Source organism: Sapajus apella, unplaced genomic scaffold, assembly GCF_009761245.1.
Source record: "Sapajus apella isolate SASKATOON/1434 unplaced genomic scaffold, GSC_monkey_1.0 scaffold909, whole genome shotgun sequence".
Lineage (NCBI taxonomy): Eukaryota > Metazoa > Chordata > Mammalia > Primates > Cebidae > Sapajus > Sapajus apella.
In genome coordinates, this window is record NW_022437835.1 from 3,276 (window position 1) to 23,970 (window position 20,695).

General features: G+C 50.2%; 1 pseudogene; it reads left to right on the forward strand.

Annotated features, from left to right (window-relative positions):
- Positions 1 to 1,055: 1,055 nt before the first annotated feature.
- On the forward strand, positions 1,056 to 9,980 carry LOC116546445 (annotated as a pseudogene).
- Positions 9,981 to 20,695: the final 10,715 nt, after the last annotated feature.

The following is a 20,695-nucleotide window of genomic DNA, read 5'->3' on the forward strand; positions in this document are numbered from 1 at the left end:
CCCCTCTGCCCCTGCCCTCCGTAGCTGACTCTGGCTTCCCTGGCCACCCTCAGCTCAGCAGGGCCCCAAGAGCCCCAGTGCCGTATGACACCTTCCATAAGTGTGGAATTCAGGAGAATGTGCCTTTGATCCCTGAGTCACCGCGTGGCTGACATGTGCCCTGGCATGAGAGTCAGTGATGGGCAGAGGTGAGCATGAAGGCACCTCTGCTGTGCCCCTGCTTTCGCCCTTTCCTGACTTCTCTGGCCAACTCTAAGGTTGAAATAAGTCCCACCTGTTTTAACAGATGTTTATTAAACATCTGCCCTGGGCAGGCTCTGAGCAGCCTCCAGGGTCTCTGTCCTGAACACGATAGGCCCCTCCTGGTGCTGGTGGGTGGAGGGGCGGGAGATTAAGTCCAGTGTCCCACAGGTGACTGCATAATTCCACATGGGACAAGAGGGAAAAAGAGCAGATCTTCCCTTTTATTTATTTTTATTTATTTATTTTCTTTTTATAAATTGAAACAGAGTCTCGCTCTGTCGCCAGGCTGGAGTGCAGTGGTGGGATCCTGGTTCATTGCAACTTCCATTTTCCGGTTTCAAGCAACTCTCCTGCCTCAACCTCCTGAGTAGCTGGATTACAGGCACGCACTGCCATGCCCGGCTAAACCGACCTTTCCTTTTGTGAGAGGGATGCCAGTGTGGACAACCGGGAGGGGAGATGAAACTGAGAGGAAGTGAGAGTCACTTTGCTGCCCTGCGCATTGTCTCACACCTGTAATCTCAGCATTTTGGGAGGCTGAGGCTGGGGAGTCACTCCAGCCCGGGAGTTTATGACCGGCCTGGTCAGCATGAGACCCCTGTCTCTACTTTTAAAAATAAAAATAAGATATTTTGGGCAGAGAGAAGTGCCTGTCCAAAGGCCCTGAGGTGAGTGTTTGCCAGGTTTGTTCAAGGAGCAGAGGGGAGGGTGTGAGGGGCAGAGGGCCTGGAGAGTTCATGCTCATCTGAGGGCAGTGGGAAAGGGGCGTCACTTGGGCCTCCCACGTGCTGTGAGAAGAGCTCTTCCTTGCTGTCAGTGGGAGGCCTGGAGGCAAGGAAGGTGTGGGGGCCTCACGGCCCAGCTGGTTGGAGAACATCGCAGCTCCAAAGCCCTTCTCCCCCTCCAGCCTCCCTGCCCTTCGCTGTCCTGTCACTGGTGAATGCCATGTATAAGCGAGGATTTTACTGTGGGGATGACTCCATCCTGTACCCCTATTGTTCAGACACCATCACCCTTGGGCTCATGGCCGGGGTCACCAACACAGCCACTGTCAACCTTGTAAGGCAGGAGGGGTTCAGAGGGACAGGGAGGGGGGCAGGATTGGGTACAGCCTTACCCTGGGTTCCTCACGGGGGGTGGCCTGGAGGTCTGTGGGGGGCTGGGGGACACAGCCTTGCCCCGAGTGGTACTTGTGGGTAATAGGAACCCCCTTTTGGTTTTTGAGATGGAGTTTCACTCTTGTTGCCTAGGCTGGAGTGCAATGGCAGGGTCTCCGCTCACCGTAACCTCCGCCTCCTGGGTTCAAGTGATTCTCTTGCCTCAGTCTCCCCAGTGGCTGGGACTCCAGGCATGCACCATGACACCTGGCTAGTTTTGTATTTTTAGTAGAGACGGGTTTGACCATGTTGGTCCGGCTGGTCTTGAATGCCCGACCTCAGGTGATCTGCCCGCCTCAGCCTCCCACACTGCTGGGATGGCAGATGTGAGCCACCGAGCCTGGCTAGGGCCCTTTTAGGGTCCCCAGCTCTGCAGCAGCCTTGGGGAGGCCTGTGGGGAGGACTGAGGCCCAGTGAGGGCCCACGGCCTGACCGGGACCCCCGCTGGTCTCTGCGGCTGCCCCACACTCAGGTCTCAGTGGGAGAAGCCTACCTGGTGCACACAGACCGGCTCTATTCCCGCTCCGACTTCAACAACTACGTGGCTGCCGTGTACAAGGTGCTGGGGACCTCCCTGTTCGGGGCGACCGTGAGCCAGTCTCTGACGGACCTGGCCAAGTACACTATCGGCCGCCTGCGCCCCAACTTCCTGGCCATCTGTGACCCCGAGTGGAGCCGGGTCAACTGCTCGTTCTACATGCAGCTGGAGAGGGTGTGCAGGGGAAATGCTGCTGATGTCACCGAGGCCAGGTGGGTGTGGATGAGCAGCCTTCACTCTGGGGGGCAGTGGGAGCTGAAGAAGCCACAGAAGCCAGATCGTGAGGAGCCAGCAGGCAGGTGGTCAGGCAGGAGTGAGGCCTCAGGGCTCCAGGTGCCCCACAGATAGCAGGAGGCCAGGGGGAGCATGCTCTGTCTGCCCCGAATCTCAGCCCTGCCCTCTTCTGTGCTGACTTCTTCTTCTTCTTCTTCTTCTTCTTATTATTATTATTTTTTAAAGATTGGGTTTCACCATGATGGCCAGGATGGTCTTGAACTCCTGACTGCAGGTGATCCACCCACCTTGGCCTCCCAAAGTGCTAGGATTACAGGCGTGAGCCACCATGCCCAGCCATGCACTGTCTTCTTACCATCTCTACTGATAGGTCCTTAAACGTTTCAACTCATCATTGTCCTTTTTAAAAAATCAAAATATTGACTGGCAAGCCTAGGGTAATGTAGACCAAAAAAAAAAAAATCAAAATAAAATTTGTATAAGATAAAAGTCACCATTTCTTCCATTTTAATGTGTACAGTTCATTTTTAGTACATTCACAGTGCTGTACAGCCATCTCCTCTACCTAATTCCAGAATATTTTCATCTCATCAGAAGGAAACCCCTCAGCATGGGTAACATGGCAAAACCCCGTCTCTATGACAAATCAAAAAATTAGGCCAAGCTAAGTGGCTCAAGCCTATAATTCTCGCACGTTGGGAGGCTGAGGCGGGCGGATCACCTGAGGTTTGGAGTTCGAGACCAGCCTGGCCAACATGAAGAAATCCTATCTCTACTAAAAATACAAAATTAGCCAGGCATGGTGGCACACACTTGTAATTCCAGCCACTTGGGAGGCTGAGGCAGAAGAATCGCTTGAACCCGGGAGGTGGAGGTTGTGGTGAGCTGAGATTGTGTCATTGCAGTCCAGCCTGGGCAACAAGAGTGAAACTCCATCTCAAAGAAAAAAGAAAATTAGCCAGGCCTGGTGGTGGTCACCTGCAGTCCCAGCTACTGGGGAGGCTGAGGCGGGAGGGTCACTTGAACTTGGGAGGTAGAGGTTTCAGTGAGCCAAGATTGTGCCTACCCCAGGCTGGGTGACAGAGTGAGACCCTGTCTCAAAAAAATAAAAGGAAAGAAAACAAAGAACCCCTGTACCCATTAGCTGTCACTCCTCCCCCAGCCCCTGGCAACCACCACTATCCTGTTTTCTGTCTGTAGTTTTGCCTATTCTCAATGTTTCATATAAATAGAATCATACACAAGTGGTCTTTGGTGTCTACCTTCTCTTTTTCTTTTTCTTTTTTCTTTTTTTTTTTTTTGAGACGGAGTTTCGCTCTTCTTGCCCAGACTGGAGTGCAATGGTGTGATCTTTGCTTACCACAGTCTCCACCTCCTGGGTCCAAGCGATTCTCCTGCCTCTGCCCCTGTGTAGGTGGGACTACAGGCACCCACCAACACGCCTGGCTGATTTTGTATTTTACTAGAGACGGGGTTTCTCCAGGTTGGCCAGGCTGGTCTCGAACTGCTAACCTCAGGTGATCTGCCCACCTTGGCCTCCCAAAGTGCTGGGATTATAGTCATGAGCCACTGTGCCTGGATTCTTTTTCTAATTAAAAAAATTTTGGGGGGCTGTGCAAGATGGCTTACACCTGTAATCCCAGCACTTTGGGAGGCTGAGGCAGGCAGATCACCTGAAATCAGGAGTTCGAGACCAGCCCGGCCAACATGGTAAAAACCCATCTCTACTTAAAATACAAAAATTAGCTGGGTGTAGTGGTGCATGCCTATAATCCCAGATGCTCAGGAGGCCGAGGCAGAGACTTCAGTGAGCCAAGATGGTGCCGTTGCACTCCAGTCTGAGTGAGAGAGAGAGAGAGACTCTGACTAAAAAAAAAAAAAAAAAAAAAAAATTGGGGCCAGGTGCGGTGGCTCAAGCCTGTAACCGCAGCACTTTGGGAGGCCGAAGTGGGTGGACCATGAGGTCAAGAGATCGAGACCATCCTGGTCAACATGGTGAAACCCCATCTCTACTAAAAATACAAAACAGTAGCTGGGCATGGTGGCACGTGCCTGTAATCCCTACTCAGGAGGTTGAGACAGGAGAATTGCCTGAACCCAGGAGGCGGAGGTTGCAGTGAACCGAGATTGCGCCTTTGCACTCCAGCCTGGGTAACAACAGTGAAACTCCGTCTCAAAAAAAGAAAAAAAAAAAAAATTGGCCAGACGTGGTGGTTCACAGTTGTAATCCCAGCACTTTGGGAGGCCAAGGTGGGCAGATCACTTGACACCAGGTGTTCGAGACCAACCTGATCAACATGGAGAAATCCCATCTCTACTAAAAATACAAAAATTAGCCTGGCCTGGTGATGGTTGCCTGTAATCCTAGCTACTCAGGAGGCTGAGGTGGGAGAATCGCTTGAACCTGGGAGGTGGAGGTTGCAGTGAGCTGACTGTGCTCCAGCCCGGGAGACATGAGACTCTGTCTCAAAAAAAAAAAAATTGTTTTTGTTTTTCTCAAAACTATAGAAAAAAAAAGAAAAAGAAAAAAGACGGTAAGTAAATAGAATAAAAACAAAATTGTTTTTGTATGTTTTTACTGATTGAACACAGTGCATTCTTGTGTTTTGGAAGTTCATGTTGTAACGTTCTGTCCGTTTTTGCTTTATGTATTTTGGAGTTCTGTGGTTTACTACATTTACCTTTATAATTGCTATATCTTTTTGATAGATTGACCCTTTCATCACCATAGAATGATACATATGAGTTTTGTCTCAACAATTTTTGTCTTGATGTCCATTTTGTCTGATATTAATATAGCTATTTTGGCTCTCTTGTCATTACTGTTTGCATGGAATATATTTTTTTCCAATCTTGTACTTTCAACCTATTTATGTCTCTGACTCTAAAGTAAGTCTCTTATACCTTGCATAAAATTGGGCCAAGTTTTTTATGTATTGTCTAGTCTCTGATTTTTTCGAGAGAGAGGCTCACTTTGTTACCCAGGCTGGAGGATGGTGATCTCAGCTCACTGCAGCCTTGGACTCCCAGGCCAAGCCATCTTCCAGCTTCAGCCTCCCGAGTGGCTAGAACTGGCCGCCACATAAATAAACTAACGTTTATTTATGTTTTTTGTAGAAACAGGGTTTTGCCATGTTGCCCAGGCTGATCTTGAACTCCTCAGCTCAGGTGATCCACCCTCTGTGGTCTCCCAAACTGCTGGGATTACAGGTGTATGCCACCACGCCCAGCCAGATCTCTGAGTTATTTTTTGTGTTTTTTTTTTCGAGTGTATGTTAATCTTTTTATTGAATTAAGGCATTTAATGAATCTCTGACTCTTGGTTGGAGTGTTTAATCTATTTACAGTCAGTGTAATTACTGATAAGGAAGGACCTCTGTCATTTTGTTCAGAGTTGCCCAGGTTATGTCTTCCTTTTTCAGTTCTTTGTCACTGTCTTTTTTTTTTTGCCTTTAATTTTTCTTTTAGTGATGAGGGTCTTGCAATTTTGCCCAGGACTTGAACTCCTGGGCTCAAACTATCTCTGCCTTCCGAGTAGCTGGGACTACAGGCATACATCACCACATCTGACTGGTTTTTACATTTTTTTTTTTTTTTTTTTTTTTTTAGAAATAGCATCTCACCATGTTGCCTAGGCTGGTCTGGAATGCCTGGGGGCAAGCAGTGCTTCTGCCTTGGCCTCCCAAAGTGCTGGGATTGCAGGCGTGAGCCCCCGAGCCCTTTCAGGCTAAATAATCTTTTTCTTTCTTTTTTTTTTTTTTGAGAGAGTCTGGCTCTGTTGCCCAGGCTGGAGAGCAGTGGTTCGATCTCAGCTCACTGCAACCTCCACTTCCTGAGTTCAAGCAATTCTCCTGTCTCAGCCTCCCCAGCAGCTGGAATTATGGGTATGTACCACCACACCTGGCTAATTTTTGTATTTTCATTTTTATTATTCATTTTATTTTTTGAGACAGAATCTCACTCTGTCACTCAGGCTGGAGTGCAGTGTACAGTGGCATAATCTTGGCTCGGTGCAACCTCTGCCTCCTGGGTTCAAGTGATTCTCCTGCCTCAGCCTCCCGAGTAGCTGGGACTATGGGCATGTACCACCCCATTCTGCTAATTTTTTGTATTTTTAATACAGATGGGGTTTCATCATGTTGGCCAGGCTGGTCTCGAACTTCTGATCTCAGTTGACCCACCCACCTTAGCCTCCCAAAGTGCTAGGATTACAGATGTAAGCCAATGTGCCTGGCCCAGCTGAATAATCTTAACTGACCTATTTTCTTTTTTTTTTTTTTTTTTTTCTTTTTTTTGAGACAGAGTCTCACTCTGTTGCCAGGCGCTAGGCTGGAGTGCAGTGGCACAATCTCGGCTCACTGCAACCTCCGCCTCCCGGGTTCAAGCAATTCTCCTGCCTCAGCCTCCCGAGTAGCTGGGACTACAGGCGCACACCACCGCGCCCAGCTAGTTTTTGTATTTTTAGTAGAGACGGGGTTTCACCATGTTGGCCAGGATGGTCTCGATCTCTTGACCTCATGATCCACCCGCCTCGGCCTCCCAAAGTGCTGGGATTACAGGCTAGAGCCACCGCGCCCGGCCAACTGACCTATTTTCTTTGTTTTTTTTTGAGATGGAGTCTCACTCTGTCACCCAGGCTGGAGTGCAGTGGTGCGATCCTTGCTCACTGTGACCTCTGCCTCCTGGGTTTAAACACTTCTCCTGCTTTAGTCTTCTGAGTGCTGGGATCACAGGCATGCGCCACCACACCTGGACAAGTTTTGTACTTTTAGTAGAGACAGGGTTTCACCATGTTGCCCAGGCTGATCTTGAACTGCTGACCTGAGGCTATCCGCCTGCCTCAGCCTCCCAAAGTGCTGGGATCACAGGTGTGAGCCACTGCACCCGACCTGTTTTATTTTGTTTTAAACTGTGTGTTTAGAATATTATAATGTGGCCACTCTGGAAATAGGAGTCTCCCTCCTCCCCGGCGTGTGTTCTTGCTGTTTGCTGCAGTGGTTATTGAATGATTTTTCTGATTGTGAATTCTCTATCTTTTGTCATGAGTGGCCATTTCCTCCTGTTCTTTTAGCCTGGTGGTCAGCTAGTGATAGGACAGAGATTTCTTTAAACATTTGGAACCAAAGAATAAAAATAAAAACTCACAACACACTCCCGAGTTTGTAGAAGGGGTCTGCGTGGCTGTGGGGTCAGCCCTTCCATGGTGAAACAGGTTTTCTCTGCCTTCACTTTCACTTCCTGCTTGTGCAGATCTGGAAGGCCAGCCCAATGTGAGAGCGTAGGGCCCTCGCAGGCCTCTTCCAAGCTCCTGCACTGCTCTGGTCTTGTAGGTTCCGAGCCTTCATTCCCCAGAGCGTTTTATTCCCTGGCCTTTCCTTCTACACTATGTGGTTCGTCTGTTTTCTGTCTCATCTGCTCTCGTGGCCCCAGGCAGCAGAGACTAACAAATTTGTTGTGAACGTTTCCTACAAATGTCCTCCAGGTAGCACCTCAGCACTGGGAGAATGTCCAGTTGGGTGAGATCAAGACCAGCCCTCGAGCCATACCCCAGTTCGCAGTTGCAAATAAGGCCCCTTCTTGGAACCTGCGCTGGGTGTGTGGTCTGTTACCCTCAGGCCACCACAGTCTAGGCAGTGGGAGAGGGACGAGTATGAGTTAAAAGCCACAAAGCTATCTTTGTTTTTTTGTTTTTTTTTTTTTTTTTTTTTGAGATGGAGTCTCGCTCTGTCGCCCAGGCAGTGGCGTGGTCTTGGCTCACCGCAACCTCCACCTCCCAGGTTTTCAAGCAATTCTCCTGCCTCAGCCTCCTGAGCAGCTGGGATTATAGGCATGTGGCACCATGCCTGGCTAATTTTTATATTTTTAGTAGAGACGGGGTTTCACCATATTGGTCAGGCTGGTCTCAATCTCCTGACTTCATGATCCGCCTGACTCGGCCCCCCAAAGCGCAGGGATTACAGGCGTAAGCCACTGTGCCCGGCCTCAACTGGATTACATTAATCAAGTGTTCCTCTGGTTCCTGCAAGATTTTGATTAGTTCCAAAAAAGTTTATTGTGACTTTTTTGCCAGTTTTTTGTTGTTTCCTATTTTCTGTGTTCCATTCATGTCCTTCACGGGATCTCAAATTTATATAAAAAGAAATCTTCCCTCAGTTCCGCAGATGGGAAAAAATGCTGAAAAGAAATGCAGTGAAAACGAAACCTGTGTTGCCTGCTTGCTGGACACTATCGTCTGCCCTGGGTGTTGGGTTCAGGCCTCAGAGTCTTCAGAGGTGAGGCGTCTCATGCCACAGCCCCAATTGGAGACTCTGATTCCATCACCAGATAACTGGAAAGGACAGAGGGAGCAGCCTCTGCTCCTGGGATTTGGTGGCTTGTAACATTGGCAGCTCCCGTGTTGAACTCTCCCTTCTGTGGGAGGGGCGGGGGCGAGGGGAGGTTGGAACATGCCGAGTGAGCCACCCGCCCTCCGACCTTCACTCCCTTCCCTGGACCTCATTTTTTGCAGCTGTAAAATGGGTGGGTCGTGGTGGTGATGGGGGCGCTCACTGACTTGTTTGTGAAAACAGGAGGCCCTGGGCTGGCCGGTTCTGTGCCCCTGGCCTCGGAGCTGCCATCTGTGCAGTGGGCATGGGAGGGCCTGGCAGGGCACAGGCTGAGGCGTCCTCTCCCATCCCAGCTCTACATGCAGGCGTGGCTCTGCTGGAAGTGGGCACGGCTGCTGCGGCCCACGGTCCAGATCTTCCTGGTGTCCTTTGCCCTCTATGTGGGCTACACCCACGTATCTGATCACAAACACCACTGGAGTGACGTCCTTGCTGGCCTCCTGCAGGTGGCGCTGGTGACTGGCCTCCCTGTGAGCTTCTGACCCTGACTCACCCCCTGTGCTGCCCAGAGACCACTCCCTGCACAACCCTGGTCCTTCCCTGCACACTCTTGTCTCACAGAGTCCTCCCCTGGGACCCCTTCCTCCAACCGTGGTCCTTCCCTGGGACCCCTCCTTCCCCCCATTTATCCCCGGGACTCCTACCCCCCAACCCCAGTTCTTCCCTGAACCCCTCCCCTCTCCCCATTTGTCCCTGGGGCCTCTTCCCCCAACCCCAGTCCTTTCTGAGGGCCCCACCCTTCCCCCCATTTCTACCCTGGGACCCTTTCCCCCAACCCCAGTCCATCCCTGGGACCCCTCCTTCCCCCATTCCTCTGCTGAGACTATTTCCCCCAACCCCAGTCCTTCTCTGGACCCCTCCCTTACCCCCCACATCCTACCCTGGGACCCCTTGTCCCCAGCCCAGTCCATTCATGAAACCCCTCATTTACCCCATTCCTCCCCAGTACCCCTTCCCTCAACCCCAATCTGTTCTGGGGGCCCCTCCCTTCCACTATTTCTCCCCTGGGACCCCTCTCCCCAAACCCAGTCCTTCCCTGGACACCTTCTTCCCCCAGTTCCTTTCCTGGGTCTCCTGCCTGCACACCGCAGCCCTTCCCTGGGCCGGTCAGCGCCCCAGTGCTCTCCACTGGTCCTCTACTAAGAGGGCTCTCTTCCCCCACAGGCACTCTTCCTCTCATTGCCCACCTGGGACCCTATTCCTCCCCCTCCTACTCATGCCCATGTCCCTGGTGCCTGCCCAGACCCTGCCCAGTCTCACCTTCCTCCACCCTGCCAGGTCTGCTACATCTCAGACTTCTTCAAAGCCCGACCCCCACAGCACTGCCCGAAGGAGGAGGAGCTGGAACGGAAGCCCAACCTGTCACTGACAGTGACCCTGGGCGAGGCTGACCACTATGGGTACCCGCACTCCTCCTCCTGAGGCTAGACCCCTCCCAGGCAGGGAGTGGCTGTGAGTCCAGCTGAGGCCGGCCCCCCAGGTGGTCCCTGTGGCCCTGGGTAGGCACTGAGGGCTCCGGACAGACTCCAGGAACCCTGGGCTGATGGGAGCAGTGAGCAGGCTCTGCTGCCCCTGTCCTGCACAGGACCAGGGGTCTGGGGAAGCCTAGGTAACCCTGAGCATTTGGAGGGGGACCTGTTCCTGTAGCTCCCCAATATCGCCATTCTTTTATGGGTTAAGGAAGGGACTGTTTTGTAAAATGTAATATACATGTGGTTTTTATTAAAATAGGGCATTGGTTTGATGAGTGGTCTCAGTGCCTCTGTTCCTTACTGCCATTCTGGGACGGTGTTCCTCCCGTGAGAGGGCTCCGCAGCTGTGACAGTGGAGGGCAGCAGCCAAGCCCGCCCCTTGCATTTCTCCCTGCATGGCTCTGGGGTCGAGGGTCAGGTGGGTCAGCACACCCCTCCCCTCTGCTCATGTCCACCCGTGCACCTGGGGGCCACGCTTCTGAAATGGGTAATTCAGGGGCTAGTTTCCCTGAAGTGATGGCAGAACACACAGAGCTTACTTTTTCAACAGGTGGGTAAAGGGTACATTTGTTTTTTTGTGCAGGGGGTAACTTAAGTATCTGCCGATGTTTTCTTTGCACCTGGAACCTCTCTTATTCCCTTACCCTGCAGGGTGTTCCTATCAGGCCTTAGCCTATGGGAAGGGCAGTGTAGCCCTGGGGGCAAAAATGCAGCCTGGGAGCCCCACCCAAGGGGCTGCGATGGAGACCTGCTCTTGGCGGATGGGAAGGAAGGTGACCCAGACCCTGCGGAACTCCAGCTGAACGTCAGGGACTTGCCTCCATGCAGGTGTCAGACGGGATCCTGACCGGGAAAGTCACACTGAAGCCTCCCAGGTATCCTAGGGTGTCCCAGCAGGCAGTGACACCCGAGGACTAAGGAGGCTGTGTCTGGGCTCAGAATGTATCTCTGGCAGTGGGTGGGAGAGAGGTTCCAGCTAGATCTCACGGGCACAGTCACCTGCATCAGGAGAAAATGGGAATGACTCAAGTGCCCTGACACCAGCCGACACCTCCGTCTCCTCCCAGGTGCAATGGCCTTGAAAGCCAGGACCACAGTGAGGGTTGAGCATGAGTCTGTGGGAACAGCTGCAGTGCACAGGACTCTGGTGTGGTCTGCTGGAGGCAGGTGGCCGTGTTGGGACGAGCAGTGAAGACAGAGGAGCAGAGGAAGTTTGGAGTGAGGGAGCGGATGTGGCTGAGGCCGGCTGCTGGGGGAGTCTCAGTGCTTCAGAAAGAGTATGTGCACCTCGCGGCTGAGAGCAGAGAAAGAAAGGGCTGTACTGACCAGAGCCATCCCCAGAGGGTCTTCGGGAGCCAGGAGGACTGCTCTGCATCTGTTAGGAAAAGCCAGGATGCAGGGTGTTGGGCTCGGAAATTCTCACAGGTTCCCAGTACCAAGATGGCAGGTAGGGCGGCAGTTAGGACACATTTCTCCACCCACACGGAGCTCTGGGGAAGCTCTCATGCGTAATTTTGGGTTTATACTGCCCACACCCTTATAGTTTCATGGGAAAAAATAGTATTTTCTCTCCTTGTACAAGGAGGATTTTTTTTTCTGTTGTTTCTCACAGGAAACTCAGATTCTTAGCCATGTATATATCATTTCCCATGGCTTTGTCCTCATGGCCCGGCATTTCTCCCACCTTCTGAGATTAACTGGTTTTTGAAGCCCTCCTCCTGGCCGGGCACAGTGGCTCACGCCTGTAATCCCAGCAACATTGGGAGGCCGCAGCGGGTGGATCACAAGGTCAGGGGATCGAGACCATCCTGGCCAACATGACGAAACCCTGTCTCTACTAAAAATGCAAAACTTAACTGGGCGTGGTGGTGGACACCTGTAATCCCAGCTATTTGGGAGGCTGAGGCAGGAGAATCGCTCAAAACCGGGAGGCAGAGGTTGCAGCGAGCTGAGATTGCGCCACTGCTCTCCGGCCTGGCGACAGAGTGAGATTAGGTCTCAAAAGAAAAGAAAAGAAAACTCCTCCTGAGTATTTGATAACAAGCAGGATTTTTTTGAATGTGTCAGCTGCCGTATGTTATTCTGGTTTTGTAGGAAACCATGCATACTTTGTTTTTTAGACACAGAGTCTCATTCTGTTGCCCAGTCTGGAGTGCAGTGGTGCAATCACTGCTCACTGCAGCCTCGACCTCCCAGGCTTAAGCGATGCTCCTGCCTCAGCCTCCTGAGTAGCTAGGACGACAGTGCCCACCACCACACCCCACTTTCATGCTTACTTTTTTTTATAGGTGCATACTGAAGTATTTAGGAGTGAAATTTTGTGAGATATGCAAATTACAATATTTCATAATGTAAAAACATGAAGCAGACAGGGCAACATATTAGTAACTGTTAAATCTGTTTTGTGTATGTGGGTATCATTATGCCACTCTCTGGACTGCATTTTGAAAAATTTTAAGTCAAACAAGGAAAACGCTGCCTGAGAAAATTTTCCTAAGTTCAAAATGTCATTACTTTTACTTAGTGAGACAATATTTCTTCTTTTTCTTTTTTTTTTCTTTTTTTGAGGAGTCTTGCCCTGTTGCCCAGCCTAGAGTGCAGTGGTGTGATCTTGGCTCACTGTAATATCTGCCTCCTGGGTTCAAGCTATTCTCCTACCTCAGCCTCCCAAGTAACTTGGATTGCAGGTGCATGCCACCAAACCCAGCTAATTTTCGTATTTTTAGTAGAGATGCCATTTTACCATGTTGGCGAGGCTGGTCTCTAACACCTGACCTCAGGTGATCCACCCGCCTCAGCCTCCAAAGTGCTGGGATTACAGGTGTGAGCCACCACACCTGGCTATTAATTCCTTAACTGAATTTCTGTTTGAATTGAAACAACATAAAATCCTAATTTCGATTACATTATTTACATTTTTATGTTAGTTGCTAGAATCCAATGTGAGAAGGCAGCATTTCGTCAACCTCACCTGGCAGTGGTGTGGCCTGTGGCCTTCTGGACAGCATTGGGGGTGGGGATTTGGGGGCGTCTGAGTCCCTGGGCTGGCTCAACAGTGCGGTCTGGGCCTTTTCCCAGAGGCTTCTTAGCCCCAAGCTGATTGTCCACCTCCAGTCTCCTCAACAGCGAGAGGCACATTGTCCTGCTGTGTAGAGAATCTTAGTTCTTCTGTCTCCTGTTGCATATTTTCAGGAGCTGGACAGCTCCCAGGTCCCATCCCCTGTCTCAGAAATGACTTCTCAAGTCATACCCTGCCACAGCATTTTGTTACATGTTTTGTTGTTGTTCCTTGTTTTGAGATAGGGTTCCACTCTTCTTGCCCGGGCTGGAGTGCAGTGGCACAACCTCGACTCACTGCAACCTCCATTTTCTGGGTTCAAGCAATTCTCCTGCCTCAGCCTCCCGAATAGCTGAGATTACAGGCACCTGCCACCACGCCCAGCTAAGTTTTTTGTATTTTTATAGAGACGGGGTTTCACCATGTTGGCCAGACTGGTTTCAAACTCCTGACCTCAAGTGATCCACCTGCCTCAGCCTCCCAAAATGCTGAGATTACAGGTGTGAGCCACTGCACCCGGCCGAGCCTCTTCTGTGACAGTTGTGATTTGTTGGATCTAAGCCCAGTTTTGTTTTTACTCTGACTTGCTGTTTTATAAGCTGTCGGCCTAGTTTAGACATTTTAATGGCATTACAGGGATGGGAAATCCCTGGGAAGAATTAGCTGACGAGGCAAGGTGTGTGGTGAGGGCATTGCATGGCAGGTGGAAGTTTAGGTTATTTGGGATTACTAAGTTACAGCAATGGAATTTATGAATGAATTAGCCGAGTGAGTGAATAAATGACTGAGTAAAGAAGACTTACCTGAGGCCGGGTGCAGTGGCTCACGCCTGTAATCCCAGCACTTTGGGAGGCCAAGGCGGGCAGAGCACCTGAGGTCAGGAGGTCGCAACTAGCGTGACCAACGTGGAGAAACCCTGTCTCTACTAAAAAAACAAGCAAACAAACAAACAAAAAAAACAAATTGACTGGGCGTGGTGGTACATTCCTGTGATCCCAGCTACTCAGGAGGCTGAGACAGGAGAATCACTTGAATCTGAGACGTGGAGGTTGCCGTGAGCCGAGGTCACGCCATTGTACTCCCACCTGGGTGACAGGAGCGAAACTCCATCTCAAAGAAAAAACAATGACTTACCTGTAATTCCGAGGCCCTCTGCCCTCACCTGGAGTCAGGGCACGAAGGATGACAGGTGTGGACGGGAGGGCGTCGCTGCAGGTGCTCACCTGTCTGGCTGGAAACCCCGTGTGGACAGGCAATGCAGCCACAGCAGCTGGTGCGCTTACATCCTTCAGGGGCTTCCTGAGTCCAGGGCCCCACCGTCGGCCACACCTCAGGGAATCCAAAACTGCACATGAGGGACGTTTCGTCACAACTGAGCAATATGTACAGCAGTGGAGGTATCTAACAGGAAAGGCAGCTCTATGCTCTTGGAGGGGTTTGGGTGTTTTCCTTTATTGAGACAGGGTCTCACTCTGCTGCCCAGGCTGGAGTGCGGTGGTGCAATCACTGCTCACTGCAGCCTCGACCTCCCAGGCTTAAGCAATCCTCCTGCCTCAAGCTCCCGAGTAGCTGGAAGTACAGATATGTGTGACCACACCCGGCTCATTTTTGTATTTTTTGTAGAGACAGGGGTTCTGCCATGTTGCCCAGGGTGGTCTCGAATTCCCGGTCTCAAGCAGTCCTCCTGCCAGCCTCCCAGAGTGCTGGAATTACAAGCGTGAACCCCTGCACCTGGCCAATGGTATGGGTTGTCTTTTTTTTGCTTTTTATTTTTTTTGAGACAGAGTCTTGCTCTGTCACCCATGCTGGATTGCAGTGGCACAATCTTGGCTCACTGCATGCAACCTCTGCCTCCTGGGTTCAAGCGATTCTCCTGCCTCAACCTCCTGAGTAGCTGGGATTACAGGCACCCATCACCGTGTCCAGCTAATTTTTGTATTTGTAGCAGAGACGGGGTTTCGCCATGTTGGTCAGGCTGGTCTAGAATTCCTGACTTTGTGATCCACCTGCTTCAGCCTCCCAAAGTGCTGGGATTACAGGCATGTGGCACTGTGCCTGGCTAGTATGGTTTTTCAAAAGACAAAATGGTTTTCAAATCATGAATCAAAAGAACAGAAGCTAAATGAAATTAAAGTCCATGTTAGTAAGGAAAAATCACATGCCAATGCTTCCTGTGAGGCAGATGGCACAATTGATCTTCAAAGGCTCATGTGGAATTGATATTACCTTGCTGAATTCTCCAGCCCTATTTCAGATTCAAAGTTTTACATCTTTGGAACCAACCAATTAATTGATAAAACATCCTAGTCCACATCCTGACCTATTATAAATATTTGAAAGCACCTTCATCTAGACATTGGACAATTAGTTGAAAATCCTAGACAGTTAAGCAGGTGATTTATAATATTTGTGGACATTGAGATGCAGGGTAGGTCCAGGTGTGGTGGCTCATGCCTGTAATCCCAGCACTTTGGGAGGCTGAGGCAGGTGGTTTTCCTGAGGTCAGGAGTTTGAGACCAGTCCGGCCAACATGGTGAAACCCTGTCTCTACTAAAAAGACAAAAATTAGCCAGGTATAGTGGCACACGTAGTCCCAGCTACTCAGGAGGCTGAGGCAGGAGACTCTCTTGAACCCAGGAGGCAGAGGTTGCAGCATTGAGCTGAGATTGTGCCACTGAACTCCAGCCTCGGTGACAGAGCAAGACTCCATCTCTAAAGAAGAAAAAAAGATTGGGCATGGTGGCTCACACCTGTAATCTCAGCACTTTGGGAGGTCGATGCAGTGGGTCACGAGGTCAGGAGTTCAAGACCAGCCTGGCCAACATGGTGAAACCCCATCTCTACTAAAAATACAAAAATTAGCTGGTGCGGTGGCCAGTCACTGTAATCCCAGCTAGTCAGGGGGCTGAGGCAGGAAAATCATTTGAACCCAGGTGGTGGAGGTTGCAGTGAGCTGAGATCACACCACTGCACTCCAGCCTGGGAGACAGAGCAAGACTCCGTCTCAAAAAAAAAAAAAAATACAACAACAAAAACCAACCCAGGGAGGGTGTGACTTCTGAAGCTTAGAGCAAGCACACGTCCAGTGTTAATGTCACCCAAGAATCCAGCAGCTCCTTGTCACCTCCTGCTGTGCAGCAAATTCTGGACCCCATGGAGACTGAGACACAAACTGCCACCTTCAGAAACTTTAGACCTGGGAAAAGTCCTCACACTTAAGAATGTCACATCCTGCCAGTGTTTTCTTCTCCTTCAAGGAGACTTGCTCCCGGCGGTATTGTTAGCCCGGCTGCCTCTCAGGTGGGAGTGCAGCTGGGAGAGATGCAGGTTAACGTCATGCAACACGAATTCAAACAATAAAACAGCCACACCACCCGTGGAGATTTGTTTCACAGACCCCGACTTAGGCACAGATGAATGAATGCACTCACAACCAGTACAGCGATTTTGAATGGGGTGGGGATGTTTGTTAACTGCTTTTAGAGGGTGGTTTTAGCAAACGTGGCCATGACTCCCTGTACCTTCTTATATTTATTTGGTATAGATTGAATAACAGAGGCTTTAAGTTAACACACTTGTGGATAATTAACATGGTTCAAAGAGTGGTTTTGAATGATAAAAGTTTTTGGTTTTGGGCCCAGAGAAAACACCCTTCACGTGTAATTCCCCTTCGACCTCCTGCTGAGAGGGCTGTTTAGCACAGGGTTTACATGAGTGAACAGTTATAGAGACAATGGGATGTGGGTAAACAGGCCACTGGGGAAGCTTCATTGTCCCTATGTTTTACCCTGTGACTTAAAATTTTAACGTAATGAACTGGCTGTCTTTAGCCCATTCCAAAAAAACCTTTCTGCCTCCCAAAAGGTTTGAGACTATAAATTTTTAACTTTCCCTAATATTTCCATCCTATTTTGCCAGCCACCCCGAGTAAATCCCAATACACGGTGAAAACCACATTTGGGAAATGTAGGTGCTGGCTGTGTGGAAAATTGCTTGCATCCCCAGCGTTCAACTATAAAAAGGCAAGTATTTATACTGACGAGCCTAGAATTTTGTGACTATAATAAAAGATAATATGAGAGATTCCTGGCAAAATTTGATGCATGAAAATGCCCATACATAGATTGCAGACAAACATATGTACATGTTAATGGAAGTGCCAGTCTCACTTTGGATCTTGTAATCAGGAGGCCATCATGGCACCCTATGAACATGATAACCTAGTTCCAATTCAGCTACTGCCGACAAGGCTTGGGTCATGTGCTTGGTCACAGCCTCTGCTAGCCTCATAATCTTTGTGTTTTATTTTTATTTTTGAGGTGGAATCTTGCTCTGTTGCCCAGGCTGGAGTGCAGTGGAGGGATCTTGGCTCACTGCCACTTCCGCCTCCAGGGTGTTGAAAATTTGCACTTTGAATGAAGAGAACCCCCCCAGACAGGCTTTGTGTGGGCAACGTGGCTGTTTATTCACCTGGATGCAGGTAGGCTATGGCTGAAAAGGACGTTAGCAAAGGGCAGTGGGATGGGAGTTGGTTTTACAGGTTTGGGTTGGTCAGTGGGAAGTCACAGAGTAAGATCAGTTACAGTAGTGGGGTAGGGGCAAGGAGTGTACATCACCACAAGTTCAGTTACAGTGGCAGCTGGGGTGAGGCAGAAGAGCAGTTAAGATGACAGGATGGGTGAGAGGCATTCATATTATCATAAGAAAAGTTGAGATGGCAGGGTTGGCTGAGGGGCTTTTCTCGGGAAGCTCCGCTGGGCGCTCAGGGACAATGGCAAACGCAGGTGGGGGGGGTGGGAGATGATCAGCCCAGGCAGGCAGGACTTCAGCCTTGCATATGGAGACCTGATATACCTGTCTTTTTATATATAGAGAGAAAGAATTAGAGAAGAGGGGGCTGAGCACAGGTTTCTGGGGTTGAGGGTGAAGTTTCTTAAGGTTACTTCGTGCCTGACAGTGGACTGCGGGGGCACCTAAAAATATTTTCTTTTGAGTGGGGCAGACAGGGTGGAAATGGGAACAGGACAGATGTACAAATAAGGAGGGCCTGGACAATACGTTCTGCCTTACGAATGCTTAATCTGCTGGGCGACTTAGAGGCACTGCGTGGTACTGTGGGTCGTCCAGAGCAGCATCTGCTGATTTGTGATCGCCTGGATGCGGTTTTGTATGAATTGGGAGACTAAGCAGAAGATACAGGGTCCTAACAGTAGAAGAAAGATGGGTGTTAAAGGAGTAAGGATTGGGAGCAGCCATGACTCCAGTTAGACAGCATCCAGCCCATCCAGCCAGGTCCAGAATAACCATTTGCCTGATTCGTGCGCTTTTGGGCTCTGTCTCTTCATTTATTGATGGCATTATATACGAGGCCAGGCTGCTTTACATAAAAACAACATTTTTCTGTAGCTTTGGACCCGAAAGCCAAGGGAACCAGCAAGGGCTGTGGCCGTTACAGGGCTTGGTGTGGTAACTGTGTGGAGGGAGAGCTTTTGTTTTCATGCTGTGTGAGGAAGCATGAGGTATCTAGAAGCAACCGCTCACTTTCATTAACAAGATTGTGTTTGAGCAGAGAATGGGAGCCAGATGAAGAGTGAAATGTCAGCTGTAATTGCCTGGAGGTAAAGTGTAAACCAGCAACTTAAAGAAAAGCAGGGCACATAAAAGTAAATGAGTGCCGTGAATTTGGGAAATAGTAGAAACAGACGTTTTGAAGTGTGGTTTAAGCAGTAGGGGTGACTGCTTAAAGCTGGAGAAGGTGAGGGGCTGAATGTAAGTGTGTGTGGTGTAAAGAGAGCTTTGGAGGCGGTGAGAGCTAGTGGATAAGTGGGGTGGAGCCTGTGATTTTGAGGGATTCTAAGAGTATCAGGGGCATTGTCATGAGGGCCTGCCCAGGGCTGTGAGGATAAGTTGTTTGGATAAAAAGGCTGCAGGCCATGGGCCTGGCTCCTATGTGAGAATCCTGACCGCGCACAGCCCTGGACTTTAGCAGTATAGAATGAGAAAGTGTTGAGACGGGTTGGGGAGGGCTAGGGAGGGAGTAGTTTTTAGAGCTGTTTTTTAAGGAGCAAAAGGAGGAGTGAGGAAAGGATTTAGGATTAATATGGTTGGATAAGTTTTCTTTATTGAGTTTATACAATGGTTTAGTTAGAATAGCAAAACCTGGTATCCTGAGGTGAAGTAGCAACCACACCCAGGAAGGAGAGAAGCTGTTGTTTTGTGGAGGGGGTTGGGGTTTGGGAAATTAACTGGATGCAGTTGGCAGGGGGAGCACGTGTATGCTGGCGAAGGATTATAACAGATGGGGAGAAATTTGGGCTTCGGAAGGGGATACGTAATGCCCCTTTGAGTACAGGTGCCGAAGAAGCAGGAGAGTGAATTAAAAGGCCATGTTTCAATAGAAAGGTGATAACAGGCTTTACTTTTAAAGGCTGGTGTGGGATGGGGTACGAGGCTGGGCAGGGTAAGGGTGGTTAGGTTCTAAGGGGATGAGGAGGGGTGAGTGACTTTTAGCAATGGATGGGAAGGCGGTGTTTTACACCCTAGGCTTAAGGTTGGGGAACATAAGGGGAGCTATGAAGGGAGGTACGGGTTTGGGGAGGAGGGTGGCAATGAGGTGTGGCTGTAGCCCAGGAACAGTCAAGGAGGCGGACAATTTCGCTGGGATATCCTGGCCTAACAGGGGAACTGGACAGGTGGGGATGATTAGGAAAGAACGTGGAATGCAGTGCTGGCCTGATTGACACCAGACGTGGGGAGTTTTGAGAGGCCTGGAGGCCTGGCCATCAATTCTCACACAGCATGGCGGCCAAGGAGACAGGTCCTTGAAAAGAAGGCAGCATGGGGTGGGTGCCTACGTGCTGATTAAGAAGGGGATGGAGTACTTGCCCTCCACGTAAGAGTTACCCAAAGTTTGGCATCCATGATGGCCCAGGGGGCTTCCGAGATGCTCGGGCAGCGTCAGTCTTTAGCCGCCAAGCTGAGGGTTGGATCTTCAGGAACTCTGGGAGCAGCAACCTGAGTTGGACAGTTGACTTTCTTTGGGGGCCCCACACAGACGCGGCAGGGCTCAGGAGAAGTCCCGGGCCGTGGGTATTCCTTGGCCCAGTGGCCAGGTTTCTGACACGTGAAGCAAGGTCTGGGAGGGGCAGCTGGATGCTGCAGTCTGGGTGCACTGAAGTCTCTGTGAGCCAGTGGTATGGCCAGGGCTTGTCTTACGGAGGAGGCAGCACCTGTAGTTCTAAGATACGCTACCGCCGGGCAGACTTCTCCCTGTTATTGAACACCTTGAAGGTAAGGTTGCATAATTCCTGTAGTGGGGTTTGAGGGCCAGATTGTAATTTTTGTACCTTTTTGTAATGTTGGGGTTGACTGGGTGATAAAATGCATATTAAGCATTTTTTAGGGGTAAGAATGGAAGTAAGGATGACAGTTAAGTCACTCCAGGTGAGGTTATAGGACTGGGAGAAGTATTGGAGGATCTGATGAAAAGGAGCCTAACTGGTGGTCGATTTGGGAAAGGTCGGATAAAGGGAAGGAATGCCACCCTAACTATGCCTTTGGCTCCAGCCACCTCTGGAAGGGGGATTGTTGGGCAGGGGCAGAGGAGT